Source organism: Balaenoptera borealis (assembly GCF_965194805.1).
Source record: "Balaenoptera borealis genome assembly, chromosome: 13".
NCBI lineage: Eukaryota > Metazoa > Chordata > Mammalia > Artiodactyla > Balaenopteridae > Balaenoptera > Balaenoptera borealis.
This window is the reverse complement of record NC_138870.1, coordinates 99,531,958-99,544,579: the sequence shown is the minus strand read 5'-3', so window position 1 is coordinate 99,544,579 and position 12,622 is coordinate 99,531,958. Positions and strand designations below refer to the sequence as shown.

The 12,622-nt window shown below is 57.4% G+C and overlaps 1 protein-coding gene across 2 annotated transcripts in view; it reads left to right on the top strand.

Annotated features, from left to right (window-relative positions):
- The first annotated feature begins 6,927 nt into the window (after positions 1-6,927).
- The window catches only part of TCF20 (transcription factor 20), a 170,520-nt gene continuing 164,825 nt past the window's right edge, over positions 6,928-12,622 (top strand). The window contains exon 1 of one of the 2 annotated variants that reach the window (XM_082352621.1): positions 6,928-7,006. The gene's annotated coding sequence lies outside the window, so the exon portion shown is untranslated. The remainder of the gene's footprint in view (positions 7,007-12,622) is intronic. The other variant, XM_082352619.1, reaches the window with a different exon arrangement.

Genomic DNA, 12,622 nt, shown 5'->3' with positions numbered 1-12,622 from the left:
CATTGAGATATTTATCATTTTATCATTTTTTTTAAAAAAGCTTTATTTCGATATAACTCACATACCATAAAATTCATCCTTTTAAAGTGTATAATTCGGGCTTCCCTGGTGGCGCAGTGGTTAAGAATCCGCCTGCCAATGCAGGAGACACGGGTTCGAGCCCTGGTCCGGGAAGATCCCACATGCCGCAGAGCAACTAAGCCCGTGCGCCACAACTACTGAGCCTGTGCCCTAGAGCCTTCGAGCCACAGCTACTGAAGCCTGCGCACCTAGAGCCCGTGCTCCGCAACAAGAGAAGCCACAGCAATGAAAAGCCCGCGCACAGCAACGAAGACCCAACGCAGCCAAAAATAAATATATGTTTTTTAAAGTGTATAATTCACTAGTTTTTAGCATATTTATAGAGTTGTGCAACCATCACCGCTATCTAATTCCAGAACACCTTCCTCATCCCCCAAAGAAACTCTGTACCCATTAGTAATCCCTCCTCATTTCTCCCTACTCCCAGGGCTGAGTAACCACTAATCTACTTTCTGTCCCTATGGATTTGCCAATTCTGGACATTTCACATAAATGGAATCAGACAATATGTGAACTTTCTTGTCTGGCTTCTTTCACTTAGCATAATTTTTTTTTTTTTAGGATTCATTCATGTTGTATCATGAATCAGTACGTCATTCCTCTTTATGGCCAAATAATATTCCATTGAATGGATAGACCACATTTCCACATTTTATTCATCCATTTATCAGATGGGTTTTTTCCATTTGGGCCCTATTATGAATAATGCTGCTATAAACATTCCGTACAAATTGTTGTATGGATGTGTGTTCTCATTTCTCTTGAGTGGATACCTAGAGATGGAATTGCTGGGTTATATGGTAACTTTTTTTTTTTTTTAACTTTCTGGCTGTGCCGTACGGCATGTGGGATCTTAGTTCCCCGACCAGGGATCGAACCCGTGGCCTCTGCAGTGGAAGTGCAGAGTCTTAACCACTGGACCTCCAGGGAAGTCCCTGTATAGTAACTCTTTGTTTAACCTCTCGACAAGTGGCTAGACTGTTTTGCACAGTGGCTGCACAATTTTACATTCCTACCAGCTGTGTATGAGGGTCCCAATTTCTCCACATTCTCTCAGCAACACTTGTTATTGCCTGTCTTTTGATTACAGCCATCCCAGTGAGTGAGAAATGGTATCTCATTGTGGTTTTGACTAATGACTGATGATGTTGGGCATCTTTTCATGTGCTTCTTGGCCATTTACATGTCTTCTTTAGAGAATGTCTGTTCATATTCCTTGCCCATTTTAAAATTGGGTTATTTGTCCTTTTATTGTTTTTTGTTTGTTTGTATTTTGGCTGTGCCACGCGGCTTGCAGGATCTTAGTTCCCCAACCAGGGATTGAACTCAGGCCACGTGAGTGAAAGTGCCGAGTCCTGACCACTGGACCGACAGGGAATTCCTGTCCTTTTATTGTTGGGTTGTAAGAGGTCTTTATATTTCTGGATACAAATCCCTCATCAGGGAAAAGGAGTTGGGACACCAGGCTGAGGAGCCAGGCCCTGGGCTTCCCTGAGCTCCGCACTCCCAGTCCTGGGTGCCGTCTCCGAGGTCTCAGAGAGGGACTCCAGCGTCACCTTCCGCCTCCAGCTCCCTCGCGTCCACTGCCTTGACCCACTTGGGACACCGCATGATGAACACTTCACAGGAACTACGGTGTCTCCACCCACCGGGGCCCGGGCCCAGCAGCTGGTTTTCATATCAAGGAAAAGGGAAAATGCCGATCCTTTCAGAGGTGACCGCAGAGAAGCTGCCACCTGTTCCACGCCCTCTGCAACACAGCCACAATCTCAGCTGCGACAGATCAGCCGCCTCTGCATCCCAGAGGTCAAGCCCGCAGCCTGCCCGGGCACCCGCCTGATGGGCAGGCAGCAGGGGGAAGACACAGGCTTGTCTGCGGGAGGGACGCCTGCCAGGGCAGCCGCAGGCCCCTCGGGCCAGGCCCTCCCTCGCCCTGCTTATTTAAACTTTCCTGAACCTTCCACAGTTTGTAAGCTGAGCTCCTATAACATTGAGAATCAAGGCAAATGGTAAAAAAAACAAAACCCAACCACGGCTGCTGGCTGATTTGGCTCAGACATTGGGGAGTTCTTTTTCGGTGGCTGCCTGGAGCTGGGTGCTGGGCTGAGAACACAGGAGCAGTGCTGGCTGGGCCTGTCATGTGGGGGGTCTCACCTCCCTCTACAACCATCTGGTCTGGGGTGTTTGGCCAGCCAGCAGCCTCCGGCCTCATGCCATTGCTTGTGACTCAGTGTGTGTTGGGGGGAAGGGGGGTTGGGGAGGGAGGTTGGCTCTGGACCACCGCAAAGCTGCTGCCCTCAGGGGCACAAGGTACAAAGAGGGAAAGGGGCCTGACAATTCAAGGAGAGGGGTCCCAGGCACAGCTGAGGTCTGAGGTGCAGCCTCCGGAAGCTAGGGAGGGATCTACAGGTGGGAGAGTTCTGAACTGTCCTTCAAGGAGGGTTAGGATGTCAAAAAGGCAGCAAAGGCATTCAGTCAGAGGACAGCAAGCACGGAGTCCTGGCACACTGGGGAACTAACTGGTCAGGGCTGTTATCTCAGGGGTGGAGAGAAGCAGGTGAAAAGCCGGATGAGGCTGCCCGTCCCTGGGCCCCTGGTGCCTCGCCATGGGCCCAGCTGCCCCGTGAGGCTCCTAAGTGCTAAGGAACCCTCCTGTCCCCTCCCTAGCTTTTGCCCCGCCCCTCAGTGTGGTTCCCAGACCTCTCCCCTCCAGCCCTGCTGGCTGCTCTCCCAGACAGCATTTTTCTTCTTTGCAGGATTGGGCCTCGGGCTTGCTCCTCGCTCCCGCAGCGCCCCAGCTGGGCCTGCCACCCACCACCTGCTACCCGCCCACGTGGAACCCCCTCTGCCCCTGCTGGTGTCGGCTTTGGCAGGCTCTGGGCCCTGAGGCCCCTCTGCTTGCTGATTGCTGATTACGCAGCAGCCGGTGGGCTTGGGAGCCAGAGAGAGAGATTTATTGTGGTTTTTAGGGGGCGTTTAGGAGCCGATGTGATAATGTCTGTGAACGCACTTTGTAAACTGTAACGGGGGAGTGCCATGCACACGTGAGGGGACTGTGGCTGGGGAGGGGGTGGTAGCCCAGCCCCCAAATGACATCCTGGGACTCAGCCTGGAAACCCCTCCAGTTCCGGGGGTGGAGAAGCCCTGCCGGGCTCTAGGGCAGGAGTCCCAGGCTGCATCTGCTGGAACGGGGCCTTCCTGAGCCTGTGGGCCCGTCTCCTGCCTGTGTCAGCAGGCAGCTCTGAAATGAGCTGTGAGCCAGAAGGTTGCCTGGGTCCCTCCCTCACCCAAGAGGCCCAGTTGCACAGCAGTGACAGTGACATGCTTCCTGGCTGCAGAGTAGCGAGGACTCCGGCCCCCCGACCCCTGCTGTGGGGGACTGAGCTAACAAGGGGGCAGCAGCTGGGCTGGGTTGTCTTCTGGGAAGGGGAGCTCTGCCATCCCACCCATCTGGCTAAATGTTATCATCTGATCATTCTTTTCTAGTGGCAAATGTTTGTTGAGCACCTACTATGTGCTTGGCTCTGACTCAGATATCACAAGGATCAAGACAGACAAAAATTTCCGTCCTCACAGAGCTTATATGGAGGGAGGGCAAAGACAGACAGACCATCCACAGGTGAATAAAGACGATTTAAAATACTGATCGTTACTACAGAGACAGTAAGATGGGACAATCGGGAAGTACTGAAGTTAAGGGGTCAGGAAAGGCCTCTGTAAGGGTCCCTCGCCCCTCTGTCCAGGTGGGCCTCTCTCTGGACAGGACTGCCTCCAGGACAATCCTGGACCCTGAGGGACTCAGCTAGTCCTCCCTCCCCACTGCCAATCACTGCTACCAAGGCCTCTAGGCTAGGCAGCCTTGGGGCTCCCCGGCCTGCGGTCAAGGGACTGTCCTGGGTCCTTGAGCTTGGGACTGGCTGCCTTTACTAATCTTGAGGGTAATGAGCAGTGAGCTAATGCTGTCTAAGTGTTCCTGGTGCCAGGCACTGTTCTAAATATTGGACCTGAGTTGTCTAATTTAATCTACAGCACAACCAGATGGTGTGGGAACTGTCATTAATATTCCTATTTTAAAGACAAGGAAACTGAGGCCCAGCAAGTTTGTGTAACTTGCCTAAGACCACACAGCTGGTTCAGTAGAGCTAGGATGTGAACCCTCCAGGACCCATGCTTTTCACTATTGCTGGTCAAGGTCATAAGCCTTGAACCTTATGACTGCCAGGCTGTGCTGAGTGGTTCTACACGCACTGTCCCACGTCAGCCTCATTACAGTCTCTGAAGCCAGTTGATCGTCTTATGATCTGCTGCTACACTTTTTACAGAGAAGGAAACTGAGGCCCCAAGTGGGTGAGTCACAGCTGAGAAGTTGGGAAGTCAGGATTCAAACTCAGACCAGCTCAGGGGGTATAGATCAGGGGTAGAGCATTTGACTGCAAACTCAGACCAGCTCACCTCAGAACCTAAGCACTTAACCTCCTGACTCTCCCTCCTCCTTATCTGCTGTCGTGTTTGTGCCCCCGAAAGCCCATAGAGGCTGGGTTGTTCCCCTATGTTGCAGATGGGCACACCAAAGCCCAGGAAGGTGTTTTTGACTTGTTCATGGTTGCTGGCTGTTGAGCCAGGCCTGCTTCCTGGCCCCCGCACTGAAAGGGCACCTGGTTGGGCCGCTGTGGCCAGGTGTTGAGGAGATGGGGACAGGGTCCTGAGACGTTTGCTCAGGTGCGCAAGGCTCTGCGAGGGAGGCCTGCCCAGAACCAGCTCTGGGGTTGAGGTGCCTGCATCTCCTCCATTACAGACCAGTCCCACCTCCTAGACTTAGCTTTGGATACAGCCCTGAGGGGGTCTCACTTTGCTACGGGGCAGGGACACTCTGGAGGGCCACAAAGGCTCCTGGCTTAGTGCCCTACAGTCTGTGACCTTAGCAAGGTCACCCTCTCTCAACTTGTTTCTTCTCTGTAAGACGGGATCCTGGTATCTGGCTGGATTTGTGACACAGCTTTTTAGAAAACTCTGTGGTGTATCTGGTAGCTGGAGAGGGGTGGCTCTTGCCTGGCGCCCCCTTGTCTTCTGCTCAGGAAGCAGTAGGATGAAGGGGTACCAGAGACACTTGCCCGGGGGAGTCATCACAGCTGCACCAGCCCAGGACGGCTCTCTGGGCTACTCTGTTCCCCCATGGGCACTGGCCAGCTTCTGACCTCAGATCTGTGGCCCTGAAGCCTGCTGTGACCTCACAAGGGTGAGGGAGGCACAGTTGGGCCCTCCCTGAGCCTCCTGGACACTCCCCAGGTGGACTGCACCTTCAGGGAGGGATTTGATGCCAGTCTGAGGGCAGCAGCAGCAGAGGCCCTGAAACCTTGGCAGTGGGATTAAGGTGGAGAAAAATGAAGCGTGGAAATCATTAGTTTCCTTGGTTGGCAAGAGCCGCCCGGAATGAACATTTGGGGCTTTTAAAATGAACATCAGCTGCAGGGACTCGTGCCCTGTGCCCGCCACGGCCCAGGCCGCCTTGTGGAATCCCAGACCGGCTGTTCCCCTTTGGTTGCCGCTCAGCCAGCAGAGTGCCTACTGTGGGCCAGGCCCAGAGCCAGGATGGGAGGGAGAATCCAGCCAGAGAGCAGCAGCCCTGTGGCGAGGGCGCAGCCACAGAGGCCACAGTGCCAGCCAGCAAGGAATCAGGCAGGACAGGGCAGGCGCCACCACCTCCTGGGGGGCTGTGAGAGCAGGGAGGGGCTGGGTGGCCACCGGCTGTGGGTGTGGAGGTCTCGGAGGCTTCCCAGGAGAGGGCCTCAAGGGGTGGGGGTGGGTATCCTATGGAAAGGGACCTGCAAAGGCACTGGGCGGGGTCCGGTGTGTGAAAGGCCAGGTGCCAGTGTGACAAGGAACAGGCCTCCAGGGCGAGGCAGGCGGGCCTGGTGGGGACTGGGGCGAGCTGCAGGCCAGTGTTCTGGCAAGGCTGCTGCCAAGCGGCAATGCAAGGGGAGAGGCTTCCGCCTGAGCCTCCTCTTTTCCGAACTAATCTGGAAATGGAGATTTGTCTGTGAAAACTACCGACTTTTAAATGATGGGAATCAATTTTAATTCAAAATAAAAATTACTATGAGGTCAAAGCAAGCACGGCTTTGGCTGGATCGGGCCCGTGGGCCAAGAGTTTCTGATCTCCGGTGGTGGTGGTGATGGGCAGGGGGCGAGGAGGTGGAGCCAGCTGCTTAGAAGTTAGGGGGGCTGTGAAGGGCTGGGCCGGTTGGACGGTGGGGGATTTGTGAATGGGGAGGTTGGGCTGAGGTGGGCCGGTTGAGTGGGCGCTGGCTTAACCCCACCAGCGGCGCCAGTGCTTGCGGGGAACTGGGCGCGGGTGGGCTGGGGCTGCAGGCAAGGGTACCCCCCACCACCCCCGCCGGGCGCGCCGCGGCCGCCCGCCGCCTCCATCCGGGCCTCTCCCCACCTCCCGCCCGCCCCCGCCCGCGCCCCTCCCCCGCCGGCGCGCACGCCTCCCGCCGCCCCTCCTCCGCCCGCCCGCCCGCCCGCCCTCCGCGCGCTCTCCCCGGCTCCCTCCCGGTCTCTCTTAAGTGCCATCGAGGGGCGCCGGGAATTGCAGCCAGTAAATCGTGTCCCACCACTCAGCAGCGGGGCCACCGCAGCGGCGCCGCCCGCGCCCGCCGGGAACCCGCGCCGCCCGGGCGCCTCTCCAGGGCCCGCGAGGCCCGCCCCCACCCGGCGCGGCGCTGCGCAGGGCCTGCCCCCGGGCCGGCCGGGGCGCGCGGGGCCCGCGCTGGAGGCGAGGACGCGGCGGCCGCGGGGCGCACGGCCCGGAGCGCGCGGCCCGCGCCCCCGCGCGCCCTGCCCGCGCCCGCGCCCTGCGCTCCGGAGCCCGGCCCAGCTGCCCGGGCTCTCCTGCGGGACCGATGCCGGCCCTCCGGCCGCCAGGGTAAGCGGGCTGCGCGGACGCGGCGGGGTGAGGCAGAAGGGTGGGTGGGCGCCCGCCCGGGGGACCCGGTGCCCGCCCAGCACCAGCGTCTGGCACGTGGGGGCGTCTCAAGTTCCCTCTGGAGGCCGGGCAGGTGGCGAGAACGCGGGGGAGTGATGCTCTAAGGCTGGCACTTACTGCGTGCCTACTGTGCGCCGGGTGTGACCGGCTCGTCTGAAGTAGGGTTTTTTTGTCCCCATTGTACAGATGAGAAAGCAGAGGCCAGGAGAGGGCAAATAGCTTGCTCAGGGTCCCCAGCTAGGAAGTGGCCAAGCCCGGATTTGACCCCCCCAGCTGTTTGACGCCAAAGCTGGAGCTCTCCCCACTAGGGCACGCACAGCCACAGAGTGAGGGTATGAATATTTCATTGTAGAAGAGAAGGAAAACATCAGCCATTGTCCCACCACCATAATGCAGCCACTGTAAGCGTTTAGGTTCTTTATTTCAGCCTTGTTCTTTTTTCCCCCTTTCTTTAAGAATGTGTGCTTTGGGGTCATTTAGGCCCTGGTTCCATCTTGACTCTAGCACCTGAAAGCTGAGAGACTTTGAGCAGATCCCTTAGCTCTCTGGGCCTGGGCCTCCAGCTTAGGAAAATGGAAGACACTCCCAGGGTTGCTGAGGGGATTAGATGAGACCTGGTGGGTTGCCTTGAGGGGGGGTGGGGTGGGGAGGGGCCAGGGCCTGAAAGAAAGGGGAGTCCCTTCAGCAGGGACTCATGGAGCACCTATTAAGTGCAGAACCAGCACTGGGCTCTGGCACTGGGGGAGGTGGGGGCAGCCTGGCCCATATATGCTTCTTGTGGGAGGGCTCTGTCCAGCACTGTGGGACTGACTGCCTGCCTTCACACTCTGCCTTTGCCAGGCCCCTGCTTCCTCCTGGAGTGCCTGGGAGGGGGGATAGTCCCCTGGCTTCACCTTTGCCAAGGAAATGAATTGCATCGGGCGGAGTCCAGCGCTGCTCAGAATTTTGCCCCCCAGGGCCAACATTTGGGTTCTGGCTTCTCCCAAGCCCAGGCCTGGGTTTTTGCTCCTTCTGGGACCTTCCAGACTCACAAGTTTAGCATCAGGCCCAATTCCTTATCCTACCCCAGACCAATGACATCGCCTCCATCAGCACCCAAAGTGGAGACCCCCAGGCCTATGGCCTCCCGGCCACTTTTACCTGTCCATCCATCTAATCAACCACAGGGTTCCGCTGGCTCTACCCCACAAGCATCTCTCCCTCCTTTTACCCTCTGACCCGGACATTCCCACCTCTCTTCCCCAGCCTCCACCATTGCTCTGGGACACCATAGCCAAAGCTGTCTTTCTAAAAGCAGCTCTGAGCTTCTGAACTCCTCAGCTGTCCACAAACCTAAACTAGGCCAAACTCCTGAGCCGTCTCTTGAGGCTGGGCTTCTCTGTGGTCTGCCCTGCCCCCCTCTGCAGCCTCACTCCTGTGAGCCGGATGTCCTTTGGTTGCAGAGCCCCTGAGCACTGGGTCACCCCTGAGACTGAGATGGTCTCATCCCCAAACAGCCCCTCCTCCGTGTCTTCTGGCCTGTTGAACTCCTGCTCATCCTCAGGGCCTAGCTGTGTCCTCTCCTCCCCATGGTCCTCCCAGACCCTGACCTCTCTTGGGTGGGTGCCGTCAATGCTCCTTCCCCTGGGCACCCCCAGCTCTTGGTGAGTCCCTCCATATGGCTCTCAGCACGGTTCGGCAGGGGGCAACATGCTTCCACGTCGGCCTCCCCCACCAGACTGCAAGCTCTGACCAGCTCAGTGATCTTTGAGGAATGAACGCCGGGGAGTCTGTCAGAAGCAGATGAACCGTAGCTCCTTAGAGGGGCTCTCCTAACCCCATGGGAATCTGTGAGGAGTGGGAAATCACAAGCTTCCTGCCTCCTTGGGGTCTCCTGCTGGTGAGCAGCATTCCTTGGATTGAAGCGCTGAGGACCAGATTTGCTCCCAGGTACCTGCAGGCCTTGACCCTCAGCCATTGCGTTCAGGGGCCAAGGTCCCACCTGGATTTGTTGGGGCAGTGATGGTGGACACTCAAGTGGAGGGGCCTCCCTACCCTGTCCCTGGGGCCCCTAGCCCCCTCTGCCCCATCAAGCCCACCCGCACCGTCCTCCTGGGGAACAGGGAGAGTTATGTCAGGCCCTCTGGCCAAGTGCCAGGTCTCCCCATGGAACTATAAATTGACCTGTCGGGAGAGGGAAGAGATTAATGTCGGCCATCTTCATTAGCGTGTCCCCCGGGGTGACGGCGTCTGCCCTGAGCTGGCTGATTGGAGAGGGTGTGAGTGAGTGAGGGGATTGGGGGGTTTGCACTCCCCGCAGAAAGGCAAGGTGCAGGGGCCAGGGCCTGCCAGAGAGCTGTGGCCTCCTCCTACTGTTAGAGGGGCCGTCCCTCTGGCCTCTGCTCCTGGCAGCAGGCGTGCGCTTTGATGGAGGACCTGTGTGCTAATTGGGAGCAGAGATGCGCGCCCTGCAGCTCCGCGGGGCTCCCAGGCTGACACCACCAGCTCAGCAGCATCCGTGGGGCCTTCATTAGAGGCCTTTCCCCTGACCAGAAAGGAGCCCGCTGGGGGGAACGGGGGGACCTTCCTGCCTCACCCCCTTCCTCTCCCCCTCCCCTTCTCCTTCTTTACTGTGTTGGTGATGGGCAAGGAGGCAGCTTTGGAGCGTGGAATGGATGATGAGAATGGGAAGATCAGAGGGATTTGAGACCTGTGCAACCTGATGAACATGTGACCTTGGGTTAGGCCCTCTACTGCTCTGCACCCGAGTGTCCTCATCCATGGGATGGGCATGGTCGTGCCCCCTGGGGTGGGTGGGGTCAGACAAGGGAGCATGTGTGGATTTGTCTTTAGAAATGAGGACAAGTCAGAGCCTGCGGCTGAGGCACAGACTGAAGTCCAGGTTTCTGGGTCCTAATCCTTGCGCTCCTGCCTCCCGTGAGGCCCTGGGCTCTCCGAAGCTCATTTTCCTTGTCTGGCAATGGTTGAGGGCCAGGGCTGGTCTCGGGAGGCGGGAGTCCCTTTGTGCGGACAGAAACAGAGCCTCCTCCCTGGGTGGAGGCTGCTGTGGGAAGTGACTGCAGTGGCAGGTCAGGAGGCATGGGCTTGTCCCATCATTCATTCACTTGTTCATTCATTCATTCAGGACACGCCTCCTGCACTGCCGTCTTGTACTCACAGGGGGGTTGAGAAGTGGCTTCACCCTCTGGAGGCCTCCCTGGGGAAACAAACCCAGGAGCAGATGAGCTGCTAGAACCCCTAGAAAGGAGTCTCCCCAAGCCTGGGGATATCTGGAAGGCTCCAAGGGGACACCTGTGAGGTAGAGATGGTGCAGTCTTTCCTTGCAGGCCTCGTCTGCACTAGACTCTGATAGGGGGCATCCAGCTAGGCACCAAGTTCCTGGTCTCCTGAGTCCCCCAACTAGGCTGTTGACCAGCGTGGGAGCAGGGGATGCTTTGCTCGGTGTGCAGGGACCGAGACCCTCTCTTCACACCCACTCCTGTCGCCCAACCTTTCTTGTGCATCTAGGGGTGGGGGGAGGGGGGGTGGGCCCGACTTGGTTCCTGGTATCACTGGCCTCCAGTCTGTATCTGGGACTGGGTTCCAAGAGCAGCTGGCTGGCTAAGTGCCTGCTTGAGGCTGGGGGTAGGCAGCAGTTGGGTCAGGGCTACCCCATGGAATTGTTGAATGGTTCGGTCTGTGTCACTCACTAGCTGGGGGTCACTGTGTAAAGCATTTGACTTCACTTCTCCAAGCCTGTTTCCTCATTTGTACAATGGGGATGGCACTTTGCTATGTGCTGGGCGCACGCCTGGCTCAGAGTGGAGCACACTGAGTGCTGTTGCGTGGTCATTTCTGCCTCAGGCAGCTGCCCCAACTTCTGTTTGCTCCCCAGAGAACCCTGATTAAGTGGAGTGTGGGCTTCTCTGAGGCCCCAAATCTCTCTGTCAACCGCCCAGGGGGTACCAAGTACCCACTGTGCACCATGGAATGTTTGAACAAAAAGCACATGGTTTTGGAGTCAAAAACCCCAGCTCTGAGTCTTTGCTCTGTAGCCAACCAGCTGTGGGGACTTGGGCACATCACGTAACCTCTCTGTGCCTTCATTTTCTCACCTGGAGCTGAAATGAGATGTAAACTGAAAACCACAGTGCAGATTGCATTGCTAAATAAGCGCCCACCTAGTGTGGAGGATGGAGCGCTGGACCGAGAGCCTGAGCCCGGGGTGGTGCTCTGGCCCTCTTGGCCTTGCATTGTGACTTTGGGCAAGACTCTTGGACACATCTGCTAAGGGGAGCCGTGGCATCTGCCTGCGTCACAGAGCTCTTCTGAGAATGAAAAGCCCTGTGGGGTCTGGGCAAAGGGGCTGCTCACAGGAGGGCTAAAAGGGCTGGATGCTTTCTTGGAATGACCCTGTTTCCCCAGAGGTGGATGACCTCCTGGGGCCCTCATTTCCTGGCTGGAAAATGGGAGCAGACACCCTGCTCACCGTGGCCCTTAGATCGCTGTGATGCTGTGTTTAATCAGAATTTTAGCCATTCTGTTTGTAATGGATCTGCTCGGGCTCCAGCCCGACGTAATATGAGATGTGTTGAAATATACTGTCATCCGACTTCAGTATATTAAGATTGCCCTTTGAAAGTCGCATGTTGAGAGGCAGATGATGAAGAGGTGCCTATTGTTGCCGCCTCGCCGTGCCCAGCCCGTCCCGCCTGGCAGACTCAGTCGCGGGAGCTGGCAACATGGCTGTCTGCCTCCGCCTTCCCAAGCAGGCAGGAATCACTAACGCGTTAGCAGTTTCATTAAGCCTCTCTCCAGCCTCCCCGCCTCCCTCCCGGGCCTCCTCAGTAATTATTTTCCCAGCCCTTCCACTCGCAGCCCCTTAGCCAGCTCTTCGGGATTGGCTGAGTGGCCGCCGCAGGCTGGGGCAGCTGGGACTGGGCTCCGCAGGGCACCCCCGCCACCCCCGCTGTGGGCACCCCCCTTCAGACCTTCTGCATTGCCATTTAAAGCTTTGTGTCCCCCTGAGGCCTCCGTGGAAATGCAGATCTGCTGCCTGCCAGGGGTGACGGTTAACCCATTATTACACACCCGGCACGTGTAGACTCCTCTGTGCAGCCGACCTCCGTTCATTCAGGCAAAAAGTTTCTCAGGCTGCCCTCTGGGGCTGTCACTGAGTAGGCACCAGGGAACCAGCTGTGAGGGACATAGGATTCCTTGTCCTGCGAAGCTGTGAGCATCCAGGGACCTGGCTGGGTAGACAGAACCCACAGCACAGGGATGCATGGAGACTGAGGGGGAGGTGTGTCCAGAGTGGGACCGGGGCCTGAGAGGCTTGTCTTCCTGACACCCACAGGTCCTGGGACCCACAGCCTTCCACCGCCCAGGGTGAGCCCAACACCCCATCCTCCTGGTCACAGTGATTGGTTGAGAAATGAGCACATGGCCCATCTGAGCCTATCAGAGGCTTTCCTGGAACTTTGACTTACAGCCTGTGGGGGAGATTGATTTGGCTATGGTTGCTGAACCCAGAGGGTGTGCATATGGGACCTCTGGCTTCCCTCTTGCATGACCATA